General features: G+C 35.1%; 1 pseudogene; it reads right to left on the bottom strand.

Moving 5' to 3' along the window:
* Positions 1-2,996: 2,996 nt before the first annotated feature.
* Positions 2,997-5,786, bottom strand: LOC106405050 (annotated as a pseudogene).
* Between the last annotated feature and the right edge of the window lie 3,927 nt (positions 5,787-9,713).

Below are 9,713 nucleotides of genomic sequence, written 5' to 3'. Positions count from 1 at the left end.
CTTACGTTAGCTGGCTAATTATAATATTATCATAGAATTTCCATTTGATATATCATATTAATATATTAAACTTTAGGTCATATATCATTTGAATTGTGTAGATTCATCATGTAGATGATAAAGAAGAAGAAATATTAAGTTTACGAATGAATACAAAGAAAGAAAACAATAGAGTAATGATTAATTTTGGGCCTTATATAATATTTATGTACATATAGTGTATCTAATATAAGTAATTTTTTGATAAGTTTTGATAGGTTTCAGTTCTAGTAATATGGGCATTTTGGTCCAAAAATATTCAATAATTCATCTTTTCATCCTTGCAAATTTGGCACATATTCTTGTATACGGAATGCAAATTCTCTTGAATTTTTATATTTCAATAACTTATAAAACATAAAAGCTGTTCAATCGTGTTTTGGATTGTGTTGTTTTAGTTTAACCTTTTGATTGTTCAGATCTCCATAAATATATATACCTTTTCGCTTTTCTATGTAGCTGCGAGATTAGTTAGTTTTGAATTTGATTTTGCTTATGTCCAGGGGAGGAACTAGTTAGAGGGAAGGGGGTCAGCTGACCCCAGTAGATTCAATAAATATTTTAGTTGGTAAGGAAATTTGAAAAGTTATGTTGGTTCTGCCGGTAAATGACCCCCTCGATTCCTCTTTTTCATATATTTTTTTAAAGATCTTTATAATGAACTAGGGTCGCCAGCCCTACGGACGGGAAATTATAATAAATACTATTTTAAATGAATTTATATTAATGTTATGATTTAAAAAAAACATAATAGATAAAACGTTATTATAAACACATAAATAATGCATAGAATTTTGAATAATCATTTTTGGTTTGAATTAAAGTGACAGTAAACTTCTTTATTCTTTATTTTTCAGAGAAACATAATTAGAAAAAAAATGTAATAATATATATATATATATATATATATATATATATATATATTGTTATTATTTTATTTCACTTTGACATAATAAAAGAAAATTAAAGTTGAAATAAATATTACTATATTTAATTCAAGAAGTTTCAAGTTTTAAAATAAAATTACAATAATTAATTTTTCATGGTAATAAATTAGTCTAGCTCCAAGCTAAATTGGTTTAATAAAATAAAGTAATTAAAATGTCAATTTTAAAATACTATATAAATAGTATAATAATATCATAAATAATAATATAGATTTTTCTAATTTAAACAGGAAATGATTAAACAACATGTGATAAATACATCAATTTATTTAATCTTAGAAATATTTTTAAACTTCGTCTGAACAAAACATAGCAAACCCAAAGGGATAGAACGAAAGAAAAAAAGAAAAAAACTCGTTAAGCAACATTGATGCATTAACATTATTCAAATAGGAAATACCTATGCCATGCGTGCTTTCTCGGCCATCTTCAAAGATGCTCGAGCCGGAGGCTTCTTAGTGTCGAGATCACTTAGCTTGGACCTGCTAATGTAGTCGGTGCTCCCTCAAGAGCACTACCACCAACGTCCACCTTAGCAGAGACTGAGTTCATTCCAGGCATATCATCTCCATCGTCATCATTGCCCGTCTGATCAAACCCAATGTATTAGAATTATTTCATAGTACGGAAGTAAGCGGAATGAAATATGCATAAAACATACATCGGCAACCAATTCAAGGAATGGCAGATGGTCATATTCGTAATAGTATACTGTACAAAGCTAAGCAGACGAAAACATAACCATCTGTGACAAAAAAAAGAGTTGCCTCGAGAATAAAATAAAACATAGAAGAAAGACCAAAGTGAATAAAAAATCAGAAAAATGAAACATCACATCGTTATATCACAATTATCACTTTTAATTGGAAGCATATTTACACTGCAGATGAAGACTTGTACATTAACTTTTCCTGTAATTAATCATCTTATCTTCTATAAAACAATATATTCATCACTCACCAGCAAGAATTGAAACGCAAAACACAACACAAACTTGAAAAAGATCAAAGCTAATACGTTGAGTTGCAGTTGCAGGAAGGCCAGAGGGAGATCATGCTCCATAGACTGAAAACGATGTAGAGAGCTAATAACTTTATGATGATTCAGGCCCTGCAGCACAAAATTTTCTCTCGCCATGAACTTAGCACTTTATGCTTCCAAATAATCAAATCTAACTTTCTTTGAAGCTACCATTTTCTTAGTCAATAAATCTTCGCCTTATACACATTGCTGTGAGTACCTTTCGCAATCTATAATTTTTAAAATATAAAATCATTCATTTTATCAAAAACAAAAGAATAATTAACCAAATTAACTAATTTAAAAGGTATCTAAAACGCGAAAGTCCCTCATGTTAGCTGTTTTAATCTTGAATTGTAAACTTTTATAGTGTTTTCAGTTTTATAACACTATAAACACACATAAATCAATTGGATGCAATCAAAAGCGAGAAAAATATTTCAATAAAATTAAAATTGTCAGATAATTGATAATTCTTTTCTTTTCAATTGTGATGATTTTTTTAAGAGAGAAAAAGAAAAGATAAAATTCGTACTTTAAAAATTCATATTTTAACATTTTAAAAAGCTTAAAATGGTTATAGATTATGAAATTATATAATATATTAATAAGAAGAACATGTTAAAAGGAAAAAATATACATTGAGCTATTTTGGTATTTAAAACACCTCTTGAAATTTAAAATAACTGCTACAAAATTACATGAAATGTAGTAAATAACAATCTTGAAACAAACGAATGAAAAAATATAATGGAAACATATTATGGGATGAAGACCAAATAATAACTTAATAAGAAAAAAGAGAGAAAAACAATGCAGACATTAGCCATCTACTCGTGCATTTTGTGTCTTATATTAGTCTATGGGATTGAAAACGATGCGGACATTATTTACTCGATCCTTTATGTGTTATATTAGTCTATGGGATACATTGAAAACTATGCAGACATTAGCCATCCACTCGTATTTTTTGTGTTTCCACTTCCAAACCTTTTTCTAAATGTTTTGGTTCTTTTTTTTTCTGGTTCGTTTTTTCATTTTGTATGTGTTCTTTTTTCTGGTTCTTTTTTTTTGTAGTTCGTTTTTTCATTTTGTATATGTGCGTAGATTTGGAAATGTATGCGGGTGAGCGATGGTCTGAGGAAAAGTTTGGTGATCTTGCGTCTGTTTGTTGAGTGGAGAAGCGCCTGAGACCAGAGTGTGTGCCGTCCGATGCAAGGAATTTTCAGAAACTTGTTTTGCAAGAAATCCTGAGGGTAGAGGAAGTGCTTTGGTTTTGCTATTACATCGATTCTTGTGTGAAGAGGACATGTATGGTCTCAGGCGTCTCTTTGCTTCCCTTGATGGTTAAAGGTCTTCATAGATTGTTTATTTACATTTATGTTTAATCAGTGTGCATATATGCATAATTTTTGTTAATGCATAAACTAAACCACAAAGGCTATACTTTTGTTGATCTTTAGCGTCTACTATTTTCAAACCAATTTTAATGTTTTATAACATGTAAATTCTGATTAGGTATCTATTTGGAGTAAAATATCAATTTACATATAAACACAAACGTATAGAAACTTATTCAGACATAAATTGATCGACTACTAAATCCTTCCACGGTTGTGTACATATTGTATTCTTGAGATGTTTTCCTCATGTTTAGAGTCATATTGGTATCTATGACGTTATTTCAGTCAAGAATCAAGCAACAACAATTCAAAGTTAACTAAAGAAATAGACTGTTATTCAGTAACTTATACATTGATGATAGGACAAAAGAGACTTCAAGAGAAAAGAGCAGAGTAAAAGAGTATGTTCCAAGTATCAGGTAGACCAGGAAGACACAAGTGGCTATCATTACCAGGATGGTTCCCACTGTAAGAAGAAGGATGAGCATCTTTACGGAGCTGAGATAGACCGGTTATGTCGAGCCAATAGACCAAGTTCTTCAATCTCCTCACCACTTTGTTTAAAATCACCCAAGCCACAGGTGACCCTCCTCAATACTTCCTCCCGTAGAATGGCTGTCTGTGACTCTTACATGACTTCATTGGCTCTCCCCAATCCCTTCCACTGCCAACAAAAGATCGTCTAGAGAATATTAGAGAATGGTGGAACCATAATCACCTACACAATAACATACATTATCAAAATAATAGTCATGGCCGGTTTTGAGCACAGCAGGATAAAACATTTGTCTCCATCCCTAAATTTTAAAGTGCTATTATACATAGATCACATGGTCTTTAAATTATCAATTTCTTGCATTAAGATTAACATTAAAATGTTTATGATTCCCTAATAGCTATGCTATGCCTAGAAAATGCTTAGCCAGTAATATCAACTACCCATTGAAACAGGTTTCTTTGTTTGTTTACTTACTCGTAATGAACAGGAGAAACGCCATTGAAAAAAACATTGGTCTTAGATGGATTGACAAATGCATTAACCCATCGAGCCTAAGTGGTCATCCCTTTGTAATAAGTGACCAGTCTGTTCATGTCTTTGTATAATCTGTTCCCATCTTCCATGTAGTCCCACCTGGGCCACACAAACACACGTAGACGTCATCAAATGAGTCAAAACTCAAAAAGGAAGCAAGCAAAAGCCAAAGAAAACGTACGGTTGGATGTGGTCGATATGGGTCCACCAATGCCAACCGTTGAAAATCAAGACGTCCATGCCTCTCCACATTTTGCCTTCCTTAACTACCTCAATGTTTCCGTTGTAGAAGACGCTCTGGTATGGATTCGCTTCCACGGCGGAGATGACATAACCCACCAGATCAAATATTCCATGCTGTACAACACGGAGGAGTTTGATCAAATGTTCTGGTATGGCTACGCTTTCCATTTTCCTTTTTTTCTGTATATCACTCTCTCCTGCCGTGAACCACAAAACATATCACTCAACCTGAACAACATTAAAAAGCTGAACTAAAACACATCGAAAGATCACTGCTTCTCTACACAGCTAAAGTCAGAAACATTGGATAAAACAGCAAACTTTACAATTTAAAACGAAGTTTGTCTCCTAAAGAAAGCTATTAAGTAAACAGAATAAGATTCAACTTTCATGGCAAATCCTTTCCATCAACTTCATCTACAAAAAATAGAGACAAAATCAGAATCAAACTTCATGGCAAATCCTTACCATAGTCTTTTTCCAGCCTATATAAACTATATATAACCCATCATCTTCAAATCACAAACCTACAAAAATAGAAATAATATTCATCAATTGTTTCAACTAAGAGCAAAATTCAGATCTAATAAAACTCAAACAAAACCCAGATTTGTCTATACGGCGGTAGTAATCCTCCGTACAGCCTCTCCTTTCTTCCTCCACACTCCTCTCTGCTCCTCCACACCGTATCGATCCTCTGGTTCGTCTTCACCCTTCGATTGTTCAAACTTCACCAAAATCAAAGCCACACAGAAGAGATGATGAGAAAGTAAATAATTTGTAGATCTAAAAAGGAGGAGGAGATTCGTTACCATTAATTGATAGAGATGGTAGTGGAGATGGAGAGACATGAGAAGAGATCTCATGATGGTGGAGAGACATGGAGCAGAGATCCCAGGGAATAGAAGAACAGACGTGGAGAGAGAGAGACAGAGAAGAGTAGAGACGTAATAGTCGGAGAGGAGCAGATCTGTCACGAAGTAGAAGATGAGGCATCACGGTGCTTAATAACTGATATCTTCTGTTACTGATATTTTATATTTATATTGTATAGTTTTCTTTCACTACAAGAAAACATAAGTTTAACGACGGCGGTTTTCCTCATGAGTTCGTCGTAAAAGAGGGTTTACGAGGAATTAGCGAGGAAATGGGTTTTGCCGTTATACGTTCGTCGTAACGCATATTTCCTCGCTAATTCGTCGTAAAATAGCGAGGAAATCATTTCGTCATAAAGACGAAGAAAATAAATCGTCGTAAAGACCACTAGATAGTCCACGTAAGAATGTCGCTAGTGTTCCTCGTAAATACCACGTAGATAGTCCACGTAAGAATGTCGCTAGTGTTCCTCGTAAATACCACGAAAGCATTTTCTCGTAAATGACACGTACATATCTCGAAAGTAATTCCTTGTAAAATTCACGTAATTACCTTGAAATTCTTTCCTCGTAATTGTCACGTAAATACCTTGAAAGTATTTCCTCGTAAAATACTCGTTTAACATTTCTCGTGATTTCCTCGTAAATGTTCAACGTAAATAAGTAGTAGATTAGCTACGAATCTACTTCGTTTTATTATTTAACAAATTTAAAAATATAATTAAAAAATATTTAAAATTATTTAATTTATTAATAAAATTAAAATTTAAAAAATAAATAAATACGCAAATTTTTTATATATAAATAAGTTTTGAATTTATAATACAACCACGGAAAAAAAAAGAACTAAGAGTCGTGCATCGCTCGGAGGAATTCATCACTCCTCCTGTCTACATCCTCCTCGGAATGTGTGTCGTCGGATGGTCCCTCGCCTGGAATGGGATTTTGTCGTTGCATGTTCCTCAACATGGTCTCCCATTCCGGAATTGTGGCCTCTATAAAGTTCAAGAAGCCCTCGAGTCCACCCACACGAGCTGTGAACGCAGATTGCGTCGAGGCCAACTCGTTACGCAGCTGAGTGACTTCATCATCCCGTCGCTGACCATAAGACGATGTCGCTCTCAGAACATCGTTGACGGAACCAATCCCCAACGTCCGTCCCTTTTTTTAGGGACAACCTTAAAAACAAAAAATAAATATTGTTAGTAAAAATTTAAAGTTAAATTAAATGAATAATAAAAAAAATTAAAATTTTAGAAAATTTACCTCCTCGTAAATCTTATCCACTTCAAGTGTGGATAAGGTGACGGGTAATCCGTCGGTAGACTGTTGGGTCAGCTGGGTCTGGCGATCTTCAACCCGAGCAACCACGTCGTTGTAGATTTGCTCGGACTTGCCATCTACAAATACGCCCGCCTTGTTCTTATAGGTCCTCTCGTAAAGTTTCATAAGAGACGGAAGATGGCCTAAAAAACATTTAAGAAAGTTAGAATAAAAAAAAAAAATATATATATATATTAAAAATTTATTTAATAAAATATTTAATTATCATTTCCAAACGGACACCAGCGTGAGGTTTTTGGCCCGTAATGTGACCTTGCTCATCGACCGTGTTACGGGAGTTAGAGCAAGACTGGGCGATTCTAATGGAATCAGGAAGACTCCAATAACGGATGAGGCCATCCCACACATCCGTGGTGAGCTCAGCAGGTTTGCCACGCTCATATCCCTTCACGATCCAGTCACCCATCCAGTTCGAGACCGTGTTCAACAAGCGAACTTTCGCCTTCGCATAAAACGCTTTACTCATCCTCTTAGTGACCCCCAAGGCCCAATGATATTTTTGCTGTGGAAAAAAATAAATTAATAATTAGTTTTTTTTTAAAAGAAATATATATAAATCATGAAAAATATAAAGTGTATATAATTAATTAATAGAAACTTACAACGTAAATTTTGAACTACGTCTTTCTGACGTAGTAAGGCGTATTACTCCAGTTCGGATGTGGCATGGAGAAGTAACCTTTGATCGTGTCGGTTACGTCCGATGCAAGACATCCGTCAACCCCAAACCTGGAAAAAAACAAATTTAAAATAGAAATTATTTTTTAATGTTAGAAAAGAATTTTAAACGAATTAAAAAAAAAAGTAACATACCACAAAGTTCCGTCCGGTCAGTCGGGGTCGATGACTGGTAAACCTTCTCTGCCTAGCAGACGGAGAATGTCCTCGACAGTGTACTGCGAGTAAGGAGCACACGGAGGCACCATCAAATCGGGATGAATATCGGCGGGCATCGGAGGAGCCATCGGAGGAGGCACAAGAGGAGGCATCTTCGGAGGAGCCATCGGAGGAGGCACATGAGGAACCGATGGTGCACTAGAAGAAGGAGACCGAGAGACTCTCTGAGAAGACTGAGTCTCGGGGACAGTCTCCTGACCCGAAGAACCGGGAGCTGAAGAAGAACCGAGAGCTGAAGAAGACGGGTCTAAACGACTACCCGGCTCACCGAACATCTCTCTGTAATGGGCAGTAAGTCTGTTCTTTCGAATCTGGGGAAAAAAATTAATTTTTAAAATTAACATAAACAGTATAATTCCCTACATTATTCACCTAATCAATACTAATTAACATAAAACCCGTAAACCTATCTAAATTCCCTATACTAACCACCTAATCTATCCTAAACTAATCAAATTAGAGGAATTAGAGAGACTTACCATTGCTACAAAATAGAGAGGAAGTGGAGAGGAAAGAAAGAGTGAGCGCTCGGGAGTATGTATAAGATTACTTATCCTCGATATTTCCTCGTAAAATTGCGAGGAATTACAAAGGCTCGCGTTTTATTGTACGAGGAAGTAGCAAGGAATTACAAAGGCCCGCGTTTAGGTTTACGAGTTTTTTACGACGATTAAGCTTACATGGAATTTACGAGTCAACCTCTTACGAGGAATTAGCGAGCCCCGATTTTCAATAAATACCCGCAACTTTCCTTCTCAAACCACACCCAAACTCACAAATCACACACAAACTCACAAATCACACCCTATCTCAAATCACACACCTCAGCAAAATGCTTTTCAAATTAGAAATATTTGAAAAAAAAAGAGGAGAAGAAGATATTGGAACACATGTGGGCTAGACTTATGTAAGTCTCGCCACATGTGATTCCTGTATCTTTCTTCTCTTTTTTTTTCTAGTTTTTATTCTACGTGGAATTAACGAGCCCTACTTTCTTTCTTTTTTCGTCGTTATTTTCTCGTTGGCTTACGAGTGCTTTACGACGATTTCTGCTTACGTGGAATTAACGAGCCCCGCTTTTTTTTTTTTATTTCGTCGTTATTTCCTCGTTGGCTTACGAGTGCTTTACGACGATTTTTGTTTACGTAGAATTAACGAGGCCCGCGTTCTTTATTTTTATATTTTATCGTAATTTTCACGTTTCTTTACGAGGAATTAACGAGTATTATGTTTACATCACTAAAATCCGAGACCCCAAACCCGAAACCCCATCTTCCTTATCTTCTACTTCATATATTCCAAACCCCAAACCCATCTACCCTTTAACCTCAATATATTCTTTCACCTCAATCTATTCTTTCCATTCCAAACCCCAATTCCTTAACTTATTATCTCAATATATTATTTATAAAACAAACGCCTACATTACCTTACACAAAATCAAATACATCAATCCGATACATCGACATTCTCGTCATCACTAGGAACATCATCATTTTCATTAAACTCGTCTTCAACAGCTTCCTCTGTGGCATCGTCGGTAAGATCTTTGTACTCGTGATTATACGGATCAATGAGAAGATTGTCATCAATTTCTTGTTCAGGTTCCTCGACTTCATTTATCTGTTCTTCTTGCAATGGTGGTTCTTCTCCACTGATGATTCGTCCTCGAGGTGTAACTTTGATCACAGCTAACCAATTTATACACAAATCTCTCATCCGAGGGTATGGAAGGAAGCTAACTTGGTCTGCTTGTGAAGCTAAGATGAAAGACTCGAATTTGTTGTACCTTCGTCCACCGTTGACAACAACTGCACCGAATTTGTTAAACCGAACACTTCTGTTGACGACAGGGTCGAACCATTCACATTTGAAGAGGACGCATTTCAGCTTCAATATCCCTGGAAATTCG

The sequence above is a fragment of the Brassica napus genome, chromosome C6 (assembly GCF_020379485.1).
Source record: "Brassica napus cultivar Da-Ae chromosome C6, Da-Ae, whole genome shotgun sequence".
NCBI classification, from domain to species: domain Eukaryota; kingdom Viridiplantae; phylum Streptophyta; class Magnoliopsida; order Brassicales; family Brassicaceae; genus Brassica; species Brassica napus.
Note: the sequence above shows the minus strand (reverse complement) of the source record. Positions and strands in the feature narration are given on the sequence as shown.